The following is a 23348-nucleotide window of genomic DNA, read 5'->3' on the forward strand; positions in this document are numbered from 1 at the left end:
TTCTCAAGCCACACACTTTGTTATTAACCGTAACAAGTCAAGGCACTAATAACTGCTTCTGTACATAAAGGTACACTATTGGCAACAATTACCCTCATTGATACTAGCCGATGCGAGTGTTGCATCTGACTGACACAGGCACGTAGGCTAATATCTGTGAGATCGCTTGTTCTCAACAGTATACACCGTACAGAACCGTATTGTATGACTAGCTACGGTTAATAACAAGATGTGTGGCTTGAGAATGGTGGTGTCAGCCCGAAACTGGCAACCTCTGCAGCAAAAATTTGATATCAGTACAAATGAGACAGACGTAAGAAATTACCAAACCTCCTCAGTACGGAACAGTTAGAGAGCTACCTCCACGTGGCAGCATGCCTCATATAAGCAACATTTCGTTAAGATCCTTGCAATGATAGCGTGGCATCTGCTTTTCCTCCAACTCCTTTTATGTGGTCATTTCAATGTAGGTCTTTCTAGACCAGTGGTGGCCATCCCACAGAAGTAAAATGTAGTTTTCTAAGGTGTAAATACAACAGTTCGTTTGTATTTCGATCACGAAATAAATTCTTTTTAAAAGATCATTTCTATTGCCACTATTTCATAAGACTGTACGTAGGTTACGAATAATTATATTCGTTTGCAAATAAAAATATTAAAGCGTGACGAGCTTGTGAAACGAGTGCATGAACATCTTCCTCACATAGTCCACCCACCTACACAAATAATCTGTACTTCGTACCGTACATCTATAACTTTAACCATTAGACATATCATCATATATGCTTAATTATCTCATGAAAATGCCTTCTCGAGTTGTACGTGTTTCCTGTAATAGACCAGAAATTTCTTCAGTAATCACTTCACAACAGTAAACAAACGAATTGACAATACAACACAGCAGTAACATTGTAATACATATTACGCTGTTGTAGAGCCCGTGCTGTATTTTTTCAAACATATTGTCTAGCCCTATGCAGAATTCACGACGCATGGCTGCACTAACGCCAGTGACTAATCTATCTTAAAATCCAGCAACGTTTCTTCTCAATACTTCTCAGGTAGAATTATCTTCTACTTTGCGAAATTAAACACTTTTAGAAATTCTGTCATACGTTTATTAATTTCTAAGCGTTATTTATATATGGACCACATTGAATAAAGTGTCATGGAATCTGCTCTTACTAAAAATCAATTTTTCGTAGAGGCATTTTTAATGTCACTCAAACACCAACTTATCTACTGTAATGAGTAGCTTCATGAAAGAGAAATAGTAAGTCGGAAATTTATGTTTTGATTTGCCACGGTTGCTGACAGTAGATGCTGGAAAAAGTGAAAACTGCCTACACTCGTTGCGCAGAATTCGTGGAATTTGTGTTCGCATTTGGAGAGCTCACAAGAAACAACAGATGACAATGTTCGATGTTTAGAGCACTGTGCGAGTGCACCCAGCTTAGATAGGCTACTTTACTACTAACTCTTTTCGCAACACATTTTGCAGTCAGTATCCACATATACCACTAAATGTAACTTCAAAATTATGTCGTTGTACAACACATAGATAGAAAAGAGATATGACGTCTTCAAGCATAAAGGTTTCACGTGTTAAAGGTCTAATGTTCAACACATTAATTCGTTTGTAAACTAATCAGGTATCTGAAGTTGCTTTATACATCGGAGTGCGGTCCGCTAAGGGGGCCGTTCATGAAAACACACACTAATTAAAAGATGCACCAAATACACAATTCTGAAGACACAACAATGGAAGTTTGTATCGTGCTTTACATGAAATTAAAAAATTTACTTTCAAGTTTCGTGGATCATGTACATTTAACTTTTTATGTAATTTAATAGCTTTATTTTCAAAAATAATATTTGTACCTATTTCTCAGAAACTATTCAAGATATTTCTACAGAATGTCCCTGCTTAATCTCTTTGCGCGTAATAAGCTTCTTTCATGAAGTTTTTGAATATATCGAGCACAAGAATTTTGATGATTTTTAAATTATAATTATAAAGGTATATTACAAAATTCATGCAAAATTCCAAGCACTTTGCCCCATATCTGAGCTTACACTCAGAATTTCAAAATTTACCTTTGAGGCAATTTTTATTGGATTTACAATAACAAAATTTTATAATTCTAGCCTTCATATATTCCGCTAAAAATGTATACAAACTTTAAAAACACAATTTTCAGAAAATGTGATTTAAAGTGGAACCCAACGCTATTTTCTTACGCCACCTCTTCAGAAAGCACCAGATTTTTATTCAGGGTCCTCTTTCCCTTTATGGCTTCTCTTCTGGTTTCTTGTTTTCTGTCTTCTCCCCAGGTCTTCAACTGACTTTGCAGCTCCAGAAAGGAACTGTAAAGCTATTTTGTTTTCAAGATGTCTGTCTTAAAGCCCATTCTCTCTAATACATTGTTCTTTCCTATGTTCCTATCATTAAATACAAGGACTGCACCATAAGCTGCAATTCTGACAAATTCAGTAGATGAAAATGTGGTTGTAGGGCTTCGTTTCCAAATAAGTGAATTTAGAGACTCGTCTGGATTCTGGGTTTTGACATGAATATGCCAGAAACCTGTAAATGGGCTTGACAACATCCGCGATAGAATTTGGAAGCCTATCCTTGTGAACGTAGGGTTTGTTATCCCTCTGACCCTGCAGATACTTACAACAGCTTTAAGTGCCACATATCATGAATGCTGATTTCTTACTGTTTCTCACGTCTTGCATTCACTAACATCTGCAGACACAGTTTATCCAGTTCTCTAGACTCTCTTTGTGATTTTGGCAGTATCACAGATGACCTATAAAACAAAAAGTGTATACATCATAGCCTTCTAGGTGTAACCCGTGCAAGGTTGCTGGAAATTAATCCACAGAATCGTTGTTCACCGAGCTAGTTTTGAAGTGTTGCTTCAAACATTGAGCGTGGCGGGAAGGTAGTGTCACAAATTTAGTTATTTTTCAGGCACATCGGATGTGATTTCATCATTGAAACTTTTGGAACTTATTGCCCATGAGACCTAAAAATGGTTCTGAGCACTATGGGACTTACCATCATCAGTCCCCTAGAACTTAGAACTACTTAAATCTAACTAACCTAAGGACAACACACACATCCATGCCCGAGGCAGGATTGGAACCTGCGACCGTAGCGGTCGCGCGGTTCCAGACTGAAGCGCCTAGAACCGCCCATGATATCTACTATTAAATAAAAATAAATTGAAAATTGAGATTTTTCGGTATATTTCATGCACGTCCTCCCTTAAAGAATCGGGGAATTTTGGGGCGGGGGAAGATTGCTGGTTTCCTCTAATGCCCCACCTCAGTCTAAACAGGGGATAGCCTAAAGTGTTACTTATCTGTGCAATCAAATTATGCTTCTCCTCCCCCTCACCGTTCTGTCCCCCTCTTCCCTCATTCTCCTCACACGGCACCCAGCAGCGACTTTTTCCTCTTTCCTAGCAAGAGAAAGCCATTGAGGAACTGATACTTCCAGAATGACGTCGAAGTGATTTGGTAGTTGTAAAGTTTCTTGAACAGCTGAAATCCAGACTTCTGCAACCAAGGTCTCCGGAATCATCCATCCTTGGGATAAACGTGACGCTTTAAAGCATGAGTATTTAGAGAAGGACGAAAACCATCATCAATATTCCTTATCGTAACTTCATTTCTTGAGGTGACTCATAAAAAAGGCTTCAGTCCCAAAGGGTGCAGGTCGAACACAGGGAGAACGTAGATCTAGGGACTACGGGTATAATACTTGTAAATTGTCGTAGTTGTGATAGGAAAGTACCAGAGCTCCAAGCGCTAATAGAAAGAGCTGATGCTCAAATCGTTATAGGCATTGAAAGCTGACTAAACCCAGAGATAATTTCAGCCGAAATTTTTTCGGAGGACTTAAAGGTGCTCAGAAAGGATAGGCTAAATACAGCAGGCGGTGGCGATTTTGTTGCTGTTAGAAGTAGTTTATCTTGTAGCGAAATTATGTTACATAGCTCCTGTTAGTATGAGTAGAGGTCATTCCTGGCAACCGGAATAAAGTAATAACTATATCCTTTTGCCGATCTCCCAACTCAGTGATACACTTGCTGAAAGGTTCAAAGATAACTTCAGCCGAATTTCAAACACATAGCTGACTCATACAATTAGAATTGGTGGTAACTTCAATTTATCTTCGATATGTTGACGAAAATACATGTTTAAATCCAAAGGCATGCATAAAACATCATCCGAAGTTGTGCTAAATGCATTCCCTGAACTTATTTCGAGCAGTTACTTCATGAGCCCACTCGAATAGTAAACAGCTGTGAAAACACACTTGACCGCTCAGCAATAAATAATCCTGAGCTAATAACGAAGATCAAAACGGATACAGACGTTAGTGAAAACAGGCTTGTCATGGCGAGACTGCATGTTGTAACTCCAAAATCCTCAAAAACAATCAAAATATACTTATCCAAAAATATGCAGAAAAATTCGCTTGACGTCTTCCTAAGGGACAATCTCCACTCCTTCCAAATTAACAATGTAAGTTTCGACCAGATGTGACTGAATTCAAAGAAACAGTATCAACAGCAACTGACAAATGCCACATAAATTTACAAATGACGGAACTGATCCCCCTTCCCCTTGAAACACAAAACAGGTCAGAACACCGAAGCAGAAACAACGAAAAAAACATGCCAAATTCAAACGAACGCAAAATCCCCAAGATCGGCGATCATATACATAAGTTTGAAATTTAGCACGGAATTCAGTGTCAGATGCTTATAACAGTTTCCAAAATGAAACTTGGTCTCGAAACCTGGTAGAAAATCCAAAGAAATTCTCGTCGTATGTTAGGTACGCTAGCGGCAAGACACAATCATTGCTTTCATTGCGCAATAGCAATGGAAATACTACCGATGACAATGCTGCTAAAGCAGAGTTGCTTAACACGATCTTTCGAAATTCCTTCACCAAAGAAAACGAATTAAATACTCCAGAATTCGAATCAAGAACAGCTGCCAACATGAGTAATATAGAAGTAAATATCCTCGGAGTAGTGAACCAACTTAAATCAGTTAACAAGATCAAGTCTTCCGGTCCAGACTGTATACCAGTTAGGTTCCTTTCAGAGTATCCTGACGCAGTAGTTCCGTACTTAACGATCATATACAGCGGAACCCTGGACGGAAGGTCCGTACCTAAAGACTGGAAACCTGCACAGTTCAAAAATGGTTCAAATAGCTCTAAGCACTATTGGACTTAACATCTGAGGTCATCGGTCCCCCAGTATTAGAACTACGTAAACCTAACTAACCTAAGGACATCACACTCCATCCATGCCCGAGGCAGGATTCGAACCTGCGACTGTAGCAGCCGTGTGGTTCCGGACCGCCTAGAACCGCTCAGCCACAGCCGCCGGCTGCACAGTTCACACCAAAATTCAAGAATGGTAGTAAGAATAATCCATTAAATTACAGCCCCATATCATTAACGTCGATAAGAAGCAAGATTTTGGAACATATATTATGTTCGACCATTAACAATTACGACAAAGAGAACGGTCTATTGGCACACAGTCTACATGGATCTAGAAAACATCGTTCTTGTAAACATAACTAGTTCTTTACGCACACGAAGTGTTGCGAGCTATTGACACGGGATTTCAAACTGATTCCATATTTCTAAATTTCCAGAAGACTTTTGACCCTGTACATCATAAATGGCTTGTAATAAAATGACGTGCTTATGGAATATCGTCTCGTTACGTAAAACGAGAGTGATGTGTGGCGTAGTGATATAGGCCCTCTACTGTTTCTTAGCTTCATAAATGATTTAGGAGACAATCTGAGGAGCCATCTTAGGTTATTTGCAGATGATGCTGTAGTTTATCGTCTAGTACAGTCATTATAATATCAAAACAAACTGCAATACGATTTAGAAAAGATAAATGTATGGTGCGAAATTTGGCAATTGACCCTCAATAATGAAAAGTGTGGGGCTACCCACACAAGTGTCCAAAGGAATCCGTTAAACTACGGTTACACGATATATCAACCAAATCTAAAAGCCGTAAATTCAACTAAATTCATAGGAATTACAGTGATGAACTATTTAAATTGGAAAGAACACATAGAAAGTGTTATGGGGAAGGCGAACCAAAGACTGCGATTTATTGGCAGAACACTTAGAAGATGTCTCTACCAACGAGACTCCTACGCTACGCATGTCCGTCCTCTTTTGGAATACTGCTACGCGGTCTGGAATCCTTACCACATAGGATTAACAGAGTACATCGAGAAACTTTAAAGAAAAGCAGCACGTTTTCTATTAAAGAGAAATAGTGGAAAAAGCGTCACGGATATCATACAGGATTTGGGGTGGACGACATTAAAATAAAGCCTTTCTTGTTGTGGCGAGATCTTCTCACGAAATTTCAGTCACCAATTTTCTCCACTGAATGCAAAAAATTTCTGTTAACGACGACCTACATAGGGAGAAACGATCAACATAATAAAATAAGGGAAGTCACAGCTCGTACGGAAAGACATATGTGTTCGTTTTTTTCCGCGCGCTGTTCGAGAGTGGAATAATAGAGAATTATTGTGAAGGTGGTTCCACGATCTCTCTGCCAGACACTTAAGTGTGATTTGCAGAGTATCCATGTAGATGTAGATGTAGATGTGGATTTAGATAACTGTGTAGTCCCCCATTCAGATCTCCGGAAGGGGACTGCTAACATAAAGGTGACCATGGTGAAAAAAATTCAATAACTAACAAAAAGATAACGTTCTAAGAGTCGGGGCGTGGAATGGCAGACGTCTGAACGTGGTAGAGAAGCTATAAAATCTGAAAACGGAAATGCTAGGGCTCAGTCTAGATATAGTGGGGTCAGCAAGTGAAATGGCAAGAAGACAGGGATTTTTGGTCAGATGAGTATATAATAATATCAACAGCGGTAGAAAATGTTATAAAGCGAGTAGGTTTGGTTATGAATAGGAAGGTAGGGCAGAAAGTGAGTTAAAGTGGCAGTTCAGTGAGATGGTAGTTCTCATCAGAATCGACAGCAAACAAACATCGACAACGTTAGTTCAGGTATATATGCCGACGTCGCAAGCGGAACACGAAGAGGTAGAGAAAATATATGAGGATATGAAACGGGTAATTCAATACGTAAAGGTAGATGAAAACCTAATATTCTTACGGGATTGGAATGTGGTTGTAGTCGAAAGAGTAGAAGAAAGGGTTGTCAGAGAATATGGTCTGGATGCTAAGAATGAGAGAGGAGGAAGACTGATCGAGTTCTGTATTAAATTTCAGCTAGTAATAGCGAATACTCTGTTCAAGAAGCACAAGAGGAGGAGATATACTTGGAAAAGGCCGAGAGATATGAGAAGATAACAGTTAGATTGCATATTGATCAAGCAGATGTTCCGAAATCAGGTACTGGATTGTAAGGCGTTCCCAGGAGCAAATACAGAGTGTGATCCCAACTTAGTAGTGATGAAGAGTGGGCTGAAGTTTAAGAGACCAGCCAGGAAGAATCAGTGCGCAAAGAAGTGGGATACGGAAGTACTAAGGAAAGGAGAGGTACGCTTGAATTTCTGTGAGTCTATAGATACTGCGACAACGACGGGCTCAGTAGGCAGCTCAGTTGAAGAGGTACGGACATCTCTGAAAAGGGCCATCACAGAATCTGGAAAGAAAACTGTCGGTTCAAAGAAGGAAACTGCGAAGAAACAATTCGTAACAGAAGAAATACTTCACGTGATCGATGAAAGAAGGCATTTCAAAAATGTTCAAGGAAATTCAGGAATACGAAAAAAAAACAAGAATGTTAGGAATGAAATAAATAGGAAGTGCAGGGAAACTAAGGCGAAATGGCTGTATGAAAAATGTGAAGAAATCTAAAACGAAATGATTGTCAGAAGGACTGACTCGGGATATAGGAAAGTCTAAATAGCCTTTGTGGAAACTAAAAGGAAGTTATTGACCTTTGGAAAAACTTCATGCACATAATTCCGTAGATTGCGAGAGCTGAAAAGTGCGAGAATTATCGTACAATCAGCTCAACAGCTCATGCATCCAAGTTTCCGACAAGAATAATATACGGAAGAATGGAAAAGAGAATTGAGGATGTGTTAGATGACCATCAGTTTTGCTTTAGGAAAGATAAAGGCACCAGAGAGGCAATTCTGATGTTTCGGTTAATAACGGAAGCAAGACTAAAGAAAAACCAAGATACGCTTGTAGGATTTGTTGGCTTAGAAAAAGAGTTCGACGATATCAAATGGTGCACTACGTTTGAAACTCTGAGAAAAATAAGGGTAAGATATAGGAAAAGATGGATAATATACAATGTGTACAAGAAACAAGACAGAATAATAAGAGTGGAAGACCAGGTACGAAGTACGAAGGGTGTAAGACAGGGATGTAGTCCTTCGCCCATACTGTTCAATCATGCATCGAAGAAGCAATGGCGGAATGAAAGAAAGTTTCAAGAGTGAAATTAAAATTCAAGGTCAATGGATATTAGTAACAAGATTCGCTGATGACGGTGCTATCCTCAGAAAAGTGAAAGAGAATTACAGGATCCACTGAATGGAACGAACAGTCTAACGAGTAAAGAATATGGATTGAGAGTGAATTGAAGAAAGACTGTAGTAATGAGAAATAGCAGAAATAAGGAGAAAGTAAATATCAGGGTTGGTGATCACGAAGCAGATGAGATTAAGGAATTCTGCTACCTAGGCAGCAAAATAACATATGATAGACGGAGCAAGGAAGACGCAAAAAGCATGCTATACAGAAGAACGCTGAAATTAAGTGGACTAATAAAGTATAGAATGTGGAGGTTCTTCGCAAAAGAAGTGAGGAAAGGAATATAGGGAAAACACTGACAAGAAAAAGGGGCAAGATGGGAGGACATCAGTTAAGACATCAGGGAATGACTTCCATGATACTGGAGGGAGCTGTAGAGAGTAAAAATTGTAAAGGAAGGCATCCAACAAATAATTGAGGACGTGGGTTGCAAGTGTTGCTCCAAGACGAACAGGTTTCCACAGTAGAGGAATTCGTGGCGGGACACATCAAACCATTCAGAAGACTGATGACTCAAAAAAAGTTGAAACTACGTAGTGCAGTACCGACGCTGGCGCTTCTTTACGCGGGCAGTGTTATTGTAGGAGTTACATGGCCGGCTCCAGAGACCGGAGCGGTTAAGAATGGGGCAGGGTGAAGGGAGTTGCAGCATTCGCGTGACATAGAGGCGCGTTAGAGCGGACGACGGTAGACAAAGAAGAGCCGCCGCGGGACACGGGCTGGCTGCCGCTAATGGATGAGAGAGCGCCGCCGCCGCGACGGACGCCGCCCCCGCACGGCCTCCAGTTGGGTTGCGGGTGCGGCGGCGCCGCGCCGGGCCGCATGCTGCGTCTTCCTCCGCCGTCGCTGGCGCACAAGACGGACGAGAGGCTAGGCCGCGGATGGGGGCTACCCCATACCAAATAAGATTAACGAAAAATGTACTCGGAACCTCGACGTTTTGCCATTGATGTTGTGCTAAACGTGTGGACGGAAGTAGCGTGACGTGTCACTGCCAAGCAACATAGCTCCATGTAACTTGCAGCGTACATACAAGATGTCTTACGCCTTTTGGGAAAGTTGATATAGGTGACAATGAGTCTATAGCCGATTATATTGAGATAGGGAACCAATGGTTGAGAAATGCTTATTTATAGTGTTATGGACATAAATAGCGTAAACCGCATAAAAACAACTTAGCTCGTAGTAACTGTTCAAAGCGACGTCCGCCACTGTCAGTACCTGTATTGCAACCGTGCATGCAGTCCTGCCGCACTCTCGCAATCCTGCTAGTCTATTGTACACGGGAACAGGCAGCAGGTGATAAACAGCGTACACCGCCGACCACCGAACAGGAGTACTGTACACAACTTCGCTCATGACATGTGTGTCATGTGATGACAGCATGCACCGCACCTGCGCAGTAATCTGTGCAGACGCACACCACTATCCGTGGGGTCAGTTGTCCATTGCAGCAGACAGTTTGTGATGTGCGCATGGTCAGGTGTGTTACTGTGTACGGTGTTTAACACGTAATCAAAGATGGCACATTACTCGTCACGGAAGTTGGCAGACAAAGATTTAATGTACGGTGCTGCAAGATATACTGCCCGTAAAGCTGCATGAATGTACAGAGAACGTTTCCCCAAAGGCCTCGTCCTCAGTCTAACAAGTTTGTCCCCAGGAATACCAACTTGCGAGAACCGGAGTCGTTCACGCCCCAAAGAGCCGGCCAAGGTTCCAGCCAAAGACATTTCTGGAAACGAGACTTCGATGAGGAGGTGTTGTATCGTGTGGCCGACCACCCAGCAATAAGAACCGTCAACGTGCAAGTCAAACGCACATTTTGAAGGATACGGTACGGAGAATATTGGTGAAACAGCTATACCCTACCATAAAGACCTTATGCAAGCAATGGGACCAACGGGCCTTTAGCCAATGGACCAATGGATTTTTAGCCAATGGATTATTCACTGCTGTGCTGTGATGCCGAACTTCGTACAGGTTTTATTCTTCGCGGATGAGGCCTCATTCATCAGTGATGGTGTTTTCAACAGACGCAATAGCCATATTTGGAGTGGGGACAATCTCCGCGTCAACGACATCGTTCGCCATCAGAGATGATTCTCTGCCAGCGTATGGGCTCGCATTGTCCAAGGTAACCTAACCAGACCTTATTTGCTACATCCCCGTTTTACTGGTTCACATTACCTGGTGTTGCTGCGACTTGTATTTCCACAGTTCTTGGAGACAAAAAAAAATGGCTCTGAGCACTATGGGACTCAACTGCTGTGGTCATAAGTCCCCTAGAACTTAGAACTACTTAAACCTAACTAACCTAAGGACAGCACACAACACCCAGCCATCACGAGGCAGAGAAAATCCCTGACCCCGCCGGGAATCGAACCCGGGAACCCGGGCGTGGGAAGCGAGAACGCTACCGCACGACCACGAGATGCGGGCTCTTGGAGACAGTACTACTTGTTATCGGTGAAAGCATGTGGTTTCAGCACGGTGGTGAACCAGCCCACTTAGATGCTATGCCCGCGAGCACCTGAACAACACCTTTTCTCATCGTTAGACTGGGGGCGGGGGTGGGGGGGGGGGGGGGGGAGGTCCTGTCCCACGTCCAGCGCGATAGCTGGATCTCACAAGACTTTTGCCTCTACGTCAAGGCGTCGGTGTATGAAACCCCCTTAGAAAGGTATGAAGACCTGCTCGATAGGTCCCAAGCTGCCTGTCTTCTGGTAGAACAGCCTCAAGTTGTCTTTGCGAGTGTGCAGCAAAACATCATGCGCTGTTGTCATGCATGCATTGAGACTGGCGGTCGTCACTTTGAACAATTACTATGAGCCACGTTCTTGTTACGCCGTGCGCGCTGTACATGTCCGTAACTCAATAAATATGCGTTTACGACCATTGGTTCCTTGTGTAAGTATGCTGTTTAGGTTCTTGGTTCAAATGGCTCTGAGCACTATGGGACTCAACTGCTGTGGTCATCAGTCCCCTAGAACTTAGAACTACTTAAACCTAACTAACCTAAGGACATCACACACATCCATGCCCGAGGCAGGATTCGAACCTGCGACCGTAGCAGTCGCACGGTTCCGGACTGCGCGCCTAGAACCGCGAGACCACCGCGGCCGGCGTTTAGGTTCTTATATTGTTATATTCTTATATTGGTAACGCCACCGCCACGTAGCGCTCTGTATGAAAATCACTGGCTGTGCTGCTTGCAGTCTGTGGCTGGTTTGCATTGTTGTTGGTTATTGTAGTGTTGGGCAGCTGGATGTTAACAGCGCGTAGCGTTGCGCAGTTGGAGGTGAGCCGCCAGCAGTGGAGGTTGTGGGGAGAGAGATGGCGGAATTTTGAGAACGGATGATCTGGACAGAGACAGTAAATTTGCAAGACTGTATGTCATGAACTGCTATATATATTATGACTTTTGAACGCTATTAACGTAAATACATTGTTCTCTATCAAAATCTTTCATTTGCTAACTATGCCTATCAGTAGTTAGTGCCTTCAGTAGTTAGAATCTTTTATTTAGCTGGCAGTAGTGGCGCTCGCTGTAATGCAGTAGTTCATGCAATACAGATTTTTGTGAGGTAAGTGATTTGTGAAACGTATAGGTTAATGTTAGTCAGGGCCATTCTCTTGTAGGGATTATTGAAAGTCAGATTGCGTTGCGCTAAAAATATTGTGCGTCAGTTTAAGCACAGTCACTTATAATTTTTCTAAGGGGACGTTTCGACGTTTCACTTGTCTCAATATAATCGATTGAGGACTCACTATCACCTGTTTCAATTTGATCCAGAACATTTGAGCCACCCTGTAGAAAGAACTGCTACAGCATAGTACACAATTTAACTGAAAGAAATTTGCAGTGAGACGAACAGAAATGACTTTTCTATCCAAGGTCTATATTTACACCAAAGTCATCGCAATGGTGCTCTCCTGGACGTTACAAAACATGTGACTTGCTTCCTAATAGGGTGTTTGATCAGTACGGACGACGATCGATACTCCCATGCTAGCCACAAGGTTGTTAAGGAGTTCTCGTGGCAGGGAGTTTCATTCGTCCAGCAGCTTGGCAGACAACTGCTGGATGGTCATTGGTGGTTGTGGACGTGATGTAACACGTCCCCCAACGCAATCCACACGTGCTTCATGGGATTTAAGTCGGGGGATCGGACAGTACAGTCCATTTGTCGAACATGCTCTCCTTCCAAGAGTTCCTCCACTTGCACCTTTCGATGCGGTCGCACACTGTCGTCCATAAAGATGAAGACAAGGTCGAATTCACCCCTCAGAAGACGCACATGCCGAAGGAGTATATCACGATAAAGTTGGCCAATGAGGTCTGTACATACGTGCAATATTATGCCTCGCCATACGAGATAACCTGGACCACCAAAGCGACCATTTTCGACAATGCTCCTGAGTGCATAACGTGTTCACACCTCTCGGAATATGAGGGTACCTCCAGCACTGTCCAAGAGTTCTGGTGTGGGGAGACACAACGTTGCATGATTGTACTGACCTTCAAATCTTTGAACACGGTACACTCACCGGCGAACGTTATTGTCACAGTGTATTCCTTCCCCATACACGTCTTTTCAGGACTGCATCCGACCCTGACTTCATGTTTATGGATGAAATACGCGACTGCATCGAACTGCACATGTAGAGGAGCTCTCGGAACGGGACGATATTCGGCGAATGGACGTGCCTGCCCATTTCCTCGATTTAAATCCCATCCAACACGAGCGGGATACGTTGGGGGATCGTAATACAGCACATCCACATGCACCAACGACCATCCAGCAATTGTCAGCCGCGCTGCTGGAGGAGCCGCGCGGGATTAGCCGAGCGGTCCAGGGGCTGCAGTCATGGATTGTGCGGCTGGTCCCGGCGGAGGTTCGAGCCCTCTCTCGGGCATGGGTGTGTGTTTTTGTCCTTAGGATAATTCAGGTTAAGCAGTGTGTAAGCTTAGGAACTGATGACCTTAGCAGTTAAGTCCCATAAGATTTCACACACATTTGAATATTTTTTTTTCTTGTGGAGGAATGGAACGCCCTATCACAAGAACTCCTTACCTGCCTCGTGGCCGGCATGGGAGCACGCTCCATGCACCGCTGTTCGCACAGATCACACACCCTACTGAGAACTAAGTCCCACGTTTTGTAATGGCCAGGGCACCACCATAAATCGTCTGAATTCGGTGAATTTATGGTGTTCGAACTATGGTGTCATTTCTGTTCGTCACACTGCGTATTTCTTTCAGTTACCATCTGTAGTATACTGTAGCAGTTACTTCTGTGTATGCTCCAAGTTTCATCGAGCTACATTATTGGTCAGTGGCAGATCATGTGAAACTTGTTTTCATCCTACTACCATTCGTCTCCCCTCCCCCAATCCCTCTTCTGTTCCGTTCTCGAATGGTGCGTAGGAAGAACGACTGTCGATAAACTTACGTGAGAGCTCTGATTTGGCGACACATATCTGGGAGGAAATAATATGTTGCCCAACTTGTTATATCCACCTAGTTTGGCGGACAATAAACGATAAAGTAGATTTAATAGAAAATGTTTATTTAACAAAAGAGGATACGTCTTCTTGAATAAGAATATTGAGTAGTGAAATAACAAAAACATTAAAATAAAAATACAGTTTCCGGATACTTTTTCAGGTCTCAAACATCTATGATGTATATATGCAGAGTGAAGCGACGAATAAAAAATTGTACCAAGGCAAGGATTCGGGCCCGGGCCTCCAGCTCACTACCCAGATGCGCTAACGCCTACGCTGCGCTGGCGCAGTGGTTCTGTACAACTGCACGGACTATTCCAGCACTCCTATCTCCTCAGTCCCAACTCCCATCCATATATACAACAACAATGCTATTAGGAAGGCGAAAGACCAGAGCCAAAACAGTCCCTCCTTATGAGAAAATGATTAAACATAAATAATATCTAAGGTTTGGGCCTTTGGGACAAACACCGATGGAAATGTCTCTGACTAATAAATTCAAAATGCACAATATTACCCCAAGTTCAGTTCGCGACGGGACAGTGCAAAGTTGAAGTTTTGCACATTTAGACTCCATATGACTTGTAGTAACAGAAGGATTGTCGAGTTTCAGTTTTCCAATATGATGAAGCACAGTTAAATTCACGGTAGAATCAAAAACATTAAATCTTACAAGTCCACTAACTTATTACTCACACGAAAACAGCTTCGTCGTTGCAGGGGCTCCAAAGTGAGTTCCTGATTGATGGAATGCGAGTGGCCCAGAAAGCCCACTTGGTGTGAACTACTCGTCGCGGTTCGAGCGCCGGCCTAAAGAAAGCCCGGGCGTCGGCATAATGTGAGCGCTACGTTCAGAATTCAAGAAGAATATAATAATTCCAATCCCAAAGAAAGCAGGTGTTGACAGATGTGAGAATTACCGAACAATCAGTTTAATAAGCCACAGCTGCAAAATACTAACACGAATTCTTTACAGACGAATGGAAAAACTAGTAGAAGCCAACCTCGGGGAAGATCAGTTTGGATTCCGTAGAAATACTGGAACACGTGAGGCAATACTGACCTTACGACTTATCTTAGAAGAAAGATTAAGGAAAGGCAAACCTACGTTTCTAGCATTTGTATACTTAGAGAAAGCTTTTGACAATGTTGACTGGAATACTCTCTTTCAAATTCTAAAGGTGGCAGGGGTAAAATACAGGGAGCGAAAGGCTATTTACAATTTGTACAGAAACCAGATGGCAGTTATAAGAGTCGAGGGACATGAAAGGGAAGTAGTGGTTGGGAAGGGAGTAAGACAGGGTTGTAGCCTCTCCCCGATGTTATTCAATCTGTATATTGAGCAAGCAGTAAAGGAAACAAAAGAAAAATTCGGAGTAGGTATTAAAATCCATGGAGAAGAAATAAAAACTTTGAGGTTCGCCGATGACATTGTAATTCTGTCAGAGAGAACAAAGGACTTGGAAGAGCAGTTGAACGGAATGGATGGTGTCTTGAAGGGAGGATATAAGATGAACATCAACAAAAGCAAAACGAGGATAATGGAATGTAGTCGAATTAAGTCGGGTGATGTTGAGGGTATTAGATTACGAAATGAGACACTTAAAGTAGTAAAGGAGTTTTGCTATTTGGGGAGCAAAATAACTGATGATGGTCGAAGTAGAGAGGATATAAAATGTAGACTGGCAATGGCAAGGAAAGCGTTTCTGAAGAAGAGAAATTTGTTAACATCGAGTATAGATTTAAGTGTCAGGAAGTCATTTCTGAAAGTATTTGTATGGAGTGTAGCCATGTATGGAAGTGAAACATGGACGGTAAATAGTTTGGACAAGAAGAGAATAGAAGCTTTCTAAATGTGGTGCTACAGAAGAATGCTGAAGATTAGATGGGTAGATCACATAACTAATGAGGAGGTACTGAATAGGATTGGGGAGGAGTTTGTGGCACGACCAGAAGAAGGGATCGGTTGGTAGGACATGTTCTGAGGCATCAAGGGATCACCAATTTAGTACTGGAGGGCAGCGTGGAGGGTAAAAATCGTAGAGGGAGACCAAGAGATGAATACACTAAGCAGATTCAGAAGGATGTAGGTTGCAGTAGGTACTGGGAGATGAAGAAGCTTGCACAGGATAGAGTAGCATGGAGAGCTGCATCAAACCAGTCTCAGGACTGAAGACTACAACAACAACAACAACGTTCAGTCATGTGGCTCGCGGGGCCAGTGTCCTCAGTCTGCGCCTGAGATGCCGTCTATGACTGGAAAGACCATGGCCAAGCTGCGTCTGTCTGTAGGAAGGCTGACCCATAAGAGCTATGTACAGCTTCCCTCGGATGTACTGTTGGCTGCTAGCTGGATAGGCGCTTACCCACGGTACAGCTCTTTTTGGAACGTACGCTCTAGGAATTTCAATAATGACCTTCTCAGTGATACACAACGTCTCTCTCGTAGCAACTGTCGTTTGAGTCTGTCGGTTATCTTCGTAAAACTCTCGTTCTTAGTAAACGACCCTGTAACCAGAAATACCGCTTGTCATTGTATCTCTTCGGTTAATCCTACTTGGAGTGTTGTATTCACCTACACACGTCTGATGCTCAACATCCACGATAGCAGGAAACTACCCCTCTACTGCAGAAAAATTAATGCTGTACGAGGTAGCTGGCTTCCACCCTAGCAACAGATGTGGTCACAGCCCGTTATAACTAAAGCAAGTAATGTGGGCAGCGAAAATAAAACCAATAATGAACATTTATTAAAATAAGTAACATAGAGTACCACGCTTCAGTGGCGCATAATTCATGGCTTCATAAACTCCTGGCGTTACTCTAACCTGCAAGAAGAATTACAACTGGCCAGGTGTATGCGGTATCTCTCCATTTATCCGCGACTGACGCGCTTTGGTCCATCAGCGCCCTGCTTTGCGGAAGAGAAAAGTAGTTCCAGGTGTCAGCGCCCTATTTCGCAGCTGACATTACATTAGGTGACTGGAGCTGAGTATTTGAAGGTATCGTGGCGGAAGCATAAATTGGCTCCATTTCGTGAGTGCCATTTGTGTGGTGACTGTTCGGAACTTTGAGATCCTTGCGTGAAAAGTACTCGAATGGTGGCGCCCTCTAGCATTATCATGTACGACAGTGTACACATCAGTAACGACCCCAAACTGGTAAACAGCACTATCGTTATACGACAGTCTCTGGTTGATGAATTTAATTTCCTTTCGATTATTCCAGTAAATCTCAGCCTGGCATCTGCTTTCCGTGCAATTTATTTTATGTGGTCGTATGACTTCAGGTCACTCCGGAAGGTTGTCTTAGGTACTCTACTGTTGTTAAAGTCTCCAGTGACTTCTCAGCAATGTCGATATTGAACAGTAACGGATATCTTCGACTATTTACGGTCATGGTGTTATATTTATTTACGTGCAGGGCCAACTGCCAGTTTGTGCACCATTCATCGATCCTCTGGAGTTATTTCGACATTTCACTATAATCTTTGGTGCTGTACCCTTCCTACAGTCAACAGCATCATCTGGAAATAGCTTCGTATTGCTTCCGACGTTATTCACTAGATCATTTACGTGTATTGTGAACAATAATGGCCCTACAACATTCCCCTCGGGTACTCCATGAATTACTTTTACATGCATCGATTTCATCCGGTTAAGAGTAGCTTATTGAGTTCCATCTCTCATAAAATACTGAATCCAGTCACAAATCTGGTCAGCTACTCGGTATCCTCGTATTTTACTCACTAAACGACAGTGTATAACCGTATGTAATGCCTTCCGTATGTCAAGGTACTTTTCAAAGCTAGAAGCTTTGCTACTCATTGATTGCAACAACCACATCGTATTCCACCTATGGCTTTAACCCAGGCTGCAGATATTTTCAAGGAGGCTTTAGAAAGAAATGCACTCGAAAGAAAGGATATGAAACAGTTTCATAGGCTCCGTTACGTGGGAGCAACAGGGTCTTCAACTTCACCTACCTGCAGTCTGCTTTTCCTAGATGTCATAATTTACAGACAAACCCATACATAATTTGGTCACAAAGTAAACTTGAACCCACAGATACCGGAAGATACCTGCACGCGGGTTCTCACCATCGCCTTGTTTAGAAGCAGGCAGTTTTCAGCACGCCGAGAGCAACAGAATTTCGCATTTGCAACGAAGCCAATTTAAAACAAGAATTAAGTAATCTAAGAAAAACAGTGATATCAAATGGCTATGCAGCAGTCAATAGAGGAAATTCTGAAGGGTGAAAGAGCAACAGACAATAAATATGACGAATACCTCAACAAATGGTGTTTCTGTCTTTAATAAAGAGCGTGATAAATTACATCGGGAACATCTCCGACATCAAAGTCTAAAACCAATTTTTTCAAGCAGCCATAAAAGAAAAGGTATGTTAAGATCGACGAAAAAACCGACCATGTTCTACGTAGACTGTTGGAGTATAAGGAATTAGGTGCAAGTGCGATACCGCATACATAGGAGAGACAGGTCCTGCTTGACAGACAGTCCCTGCTTAATAGATCTTGGATTTAAAGAATTTGACACAAGTGTGCAATTATTAATTCAAGAATTAATATTTATTTTTCAGTTCGCATTATTGTGCCTTCAAAATGTGTTTTTCGTTTTCGTGTAAATTATGGTAAAGCATGTCTTGGAGTACTGGAGACGCTAAATTTCTTACTGTTGAAAGTGAAACATAATCTTGTTCTAACAACGCATTCTTCGCGTTTCTCAACGTTACTAAATCTGTTTAACCGTTCCCTAACCAACGACCAACACGCCTTTTTTAGATTATAGCAAGTATCATTCCTTCGCAGTGATTGATTGTTCCGTCATTTTTTGATAGAGTCTTGTACACATTGGAAATGAAAGCATACAAGACATTAGCGTAATATTCAGTAATATTTATTACTTTATTTTTCACACAGATTTTCGGCTGTTAAGACATCATCAGGTACAAATATGAATATTATGGCTGTGAAATTTTGTCGAATCGTTAATTTTAAACTAGTACATCCACAAAGCACCTCAGTCGGTTCCAAAAGATGACAGTTCAGAGCAATTATTCTTTAGTTTCTAAGAACGTCGCCGCTTCTCAATAAGCACAAGATGTCATTATGCAGTTTTAAAGTCGTTGCAGGTATGGTAGTGACGAAACATTCCAATGATCTGGATAAATTCCCAGGCCTTTACCAGCGAAGAAGACTCGTCGAGAAGATGCGACCTACTATAAGCCTTCGTAGTTGATGTCTGTGGGTTGTAGAATTCATGCGAATGCATTAGGAACTTTATGGAGGCCGGGAATCTCCTTTATAGGAATCAAGATGAGTCCCGCAAACAACGACCGTGTGAGACCCATTTAGCTGTTCTCGTCCACGAGACCCAGAAGGTAGCAGACACCCGCGGCCCGGTTGATGCCGTGTTCCTCGACTTCCTGAAGGCGTTCAATACAGCTGTGCTCTGTCATCTACTGAACAAAACACGATCTCACGGAATATCAGACAAGCTGTGTGACTGGATTGAAGGCTTCCTATCAGACAGAACAAAGCACGTCTTTCTTAACATAGACAAGTCTTCAGACGTAAAAGTAACTTCTGGCGTAACCTCAGGGAGAATTATAGGTTAAAGTTTTAATTAGCTACTTGTGCCACTGATCAAATGCGCGATAAAAATTACTATGTGGACCATGTTGACAGGAAAAACATAGAACACGTATACAGAGTGTGCATTTTCAACTTCTCGCGGCGTAATGAATAATCCATTAAATTTCGGGCATGCAGCCGCGCAAACGTATACAGAGTGTTGTAAAAAAAAAGAGTCAAATACATTTAAATGTGGTAGTACTCATAAAAACAAACAAAAAAATATATCCAATGACATGGGTCCAGAAATTCAAACTTTCCGAGATAAACAAGTGTTTATAGGAACGGCTGCGCACGCTTGGTTGTGGATATTTGCACAGTCGTTGCATTGGAGCTCCGTCAAACGTGTCGGCATGGTACTATGATGTCTTATTCGAAGTACTCTACCTACCATTAGGTGGTCTGCAGTCATTGCGTGGTTCGAGTCGTGTTGTAGGCTACGTTAGTTTTCGTCGTGTTTGTGTGCCTTATTGAACAATACTTTCAACCCTGGGAGCGTATCATGACGTTTTACCTTTTTCCAAACGCGGATTCACTTATTGCGCTGTTTGTACATACAAATAGTGTAGTACATTTACATTTTTTTCTATTCCACCACTTGTTAGCAATGGAAGCCTACTACTCGACAGGTGAAATGGCGGATATGATATTGTGCTACGGTTTAGCAAATGGACGTAACCTGCCAGCCCGTGCCCTCTACGCTGAAAAATATCCATAGCGCACAGTGCCCTCAGATAAGCTGTTCGGCAACTTCTTCAGCGTCTGAGCAATACAGATGCCCTGGCACCTCAGAAGACTGACAGTGGAAGGCCCCGTACAGTCCCTACGCCTGATATGGAGGAGCGTGTACTACATTCGGTGTAAGAAATCCCTGGGACCAGTGTGCGAAGATTAGCAGCAGCAAAAGGCGAGTCTCACTCTCTTATCTGGGCGGAGAGGGGATGCTGTACCCACATAATCTATGCGTTTTCGGACCCAAGTATAATGGACTTATTTGTCTTGTTTCGATGGGTGTTGCCACCTCTCATAGTATTCGACACTTTTTTTGAATACCCTGAATTAAATAAAAAGTTAAAAACAATATTTGTACGCTGCTTGCTGGCCATTTGTAAGCTCTTTTTTTCTTTTCTTTTGATGATTACTTATCTCTACTCAAGAATTCCTCTATTATACGGAAGGAGTTGTTGAAGAAAAACGTCCTTAATTTAAGTTTGAAAAAACTTCACCTCTGTTTCTTGTTTCATTGGGTAGATTGTCAAAGGAGTTTATAGTTTCATATTTTCATTTGTGCCAGGTGTGACGTATAAAAATTTGAGGTGCCTACAGTGTCACGTCTTTCAGTGTCACACAAATTTTTATTTTTATAGGGGATCACTTAAGGCTATTTCCATGGGTTCGCCCCTCAAATTCCTCCCTCATATCACAAAATTGTGGTCTGATTTAGTACAAACTGAAAAAATAAATCCCTTTTAAAGCACAGTTTCGTATATAATTTATAGTCAAAACGTTACATCTGTGTGACAGAACAAATTCTACATCGAGAATACTTCACACAAGTTTAAGGGAAGAAATGCTTCCGATAATTATTACAGTATTTAAAGAACATCAAAATATGAACAGGCTGAAATAAACAAACAATACATGAGACTTTGTTAATCAATTTAACTGTAAAAAGCTAAGGTGCATATTATTAACAAAATGAGAAATATGCAAAAGTGAAATGCCAAAATGAGCACTTCTCAATTGCGAGTAAATCAAAACAATCAGAATGGCTGAAAGAGAGCACAATAAAGTGAGCCATAAACGAATAAGAGCTAAGCATCTAAGCAAATAAGAGAATAGGCAAAAATGAGATGCCAACAAAATAAGAGCTTATATACGGTTGCGCTCGTGGCGGCACCTCGCGGCCCGTACGCAACACGCGCGCCTGCGACCGCAATGCACTCGCAGCGCTCGCGGCGGCGTCCAGCGCCCCTTACGCAAGTTGTGCGGTTGCTGTCGCAGGTCGACCCTTAATTACTGGCATATTAAAACTGTGTGCCGGGCCGAGACTCGAACTCGGGACCTTTGCCTTTCGCGGGCAAGTGCTCTACCAACTGAGCTACCCAAGCACGACTCACGCCCCGTCCTCACAGCTTTACTTCTGCCAGTACCTCGTCTCCTACCTTCCAAACTTTACAGAAGCTCACCTGCGACCCTTGCTGAACTAGCACTCCTGAAAGAAAGGATATTACGGAGACATGGCTTAGCCACAGCATGTGGTAGGAGACGAGGTACTGCCAGAAGTAAAGCTGTGAGGACGGGGCGTGAGTCGTGCTTGGGTAGGTCAGTTTGTAGAACAATTGCCCGCGAAAGGCAAAGGTCCCGAGTTCGAGTCTCGGCCCGGCACACAGTTTTAATCTGCCAGGAAGTTTCAAGAAAGAAAAAGTTAAGCGTGTAACGATACGTACAAATTAATTTGCGACGTAAATGTAAAATGACTCTCCACACCATTACGATTTATCGTGCAAAATGATCCATGGAACATTAAGCTAACTAACTAGCAGCTCGTACATAAATGTCCCAGTGGATAACGTCGGAATCTCAGATCCACATCAGAGAGAATTGACAGAGTAAATAAATAAGACCAGTATACAAGCAGAACGTTTCATCACAGGTTTGTTTAGTAATTCCGAGAGTCTCACGGTGAGGTTAGCCAACTTCCGCGGACAGACGCTATAAGATAGGCGTTGTGCATCATAGTGTGGTTTATTGATAAAATTCCAAGAGCGTACTTACCTAGAAGACTTAACCAATATTTTAAATCCATTTGCCTTTCGAAAAGCCCATGAAAGTAAAATTATATACGCTGGATTTAATGTTTATGGGAAAAATCTTGATCAAACATTACGAACTATCACCGATGCAATAATCTCAGAAGAGCAGTCAGGATTCGGAAAGAAACATTCGTCTAATGATAATATGTTTATAATAACACAAATTATTGAAAAACGTCGGCAATTTGGTTTAGAGGCTCGTTTAATATTTATTGATTATGAGAAACCATTTTATAAGATCAAAAGACCTCTTTTGTGAAAAATTTTGGAAATAAAAGGCGTTCATAACCACCTTGTTAATACCACAAAGGCACTATGTGTAAATACAAAAATAGTCCAACTTCGACAACGTCAGATGAAATTTTAATGAGCCACCGTGTTGAACAATGGTACAATCTAACACCCAGTTTATTTAATTCTTATAGTAACGACTATTTTATGGAGTGAAAAGGTGAAATACACTTAGAAATTAAAATAGGGCCTAGCGTACTATTAAATACTCTTAATTTTTGACAACATTACTGGGGAACAGTGATCTATCAGTAATTTCATTAAATACTCTGTTACATGCCGGTGTCCAGATAATTATACAGGAAACTGAAGATAATTTACATAGAACAGGCTATCGACTAAACCAAAACGCGATATAGTGCTACTTAAATATAACTGCAAATAAGACAGAAATAATGGCTTCTTTCAAAGGAAAGAATCCAGTCAGATCGAAAGCAGTAAGTAACAAAATTCTAAAACAAGTATCCCGCTTCAGT

At 42.1% G+C, this 23348-nt stretch overlaps 1 protein-coding gene and 1 non-coding gene across 2 annotated transcripts in view; one reads left to right on the plus strand and one right to left on the minus strand.

The window, feature by feature from the left end:
- LOC126198648 (allatostatins) overlaps window positions 1-23348 on the plus strand; it is a 547008-nt gene that overhangs the window by 291998 nt on the left and 231662 nt on the right. The gene's annotated exons all lie outside the window — the stretch shown is intronic.
- Window positions 21803-21877, minus strand: Trnas-cga (transfer RNA serine (anticodon CGA)). The gene has a single exon. It is a non-coding gene; the product is annotated as a tRNA-Ser (tRNA).

This window comes from Schistocerca nitens, chromosome 8, assembly GCF_023898315.1.
Source record: "Schistocerca nitens isolate TAMUIC-IGC-003100 chromosome 8, iqSchNite1.1, whole genome shotgun sequence".
Classification (NCBI taxonomy): Eukaryota; Metazoa; Arthropoda; class Insecta; order Orthoptera; family Acrididae; genus Schistocerca; species Schistocerca nitens.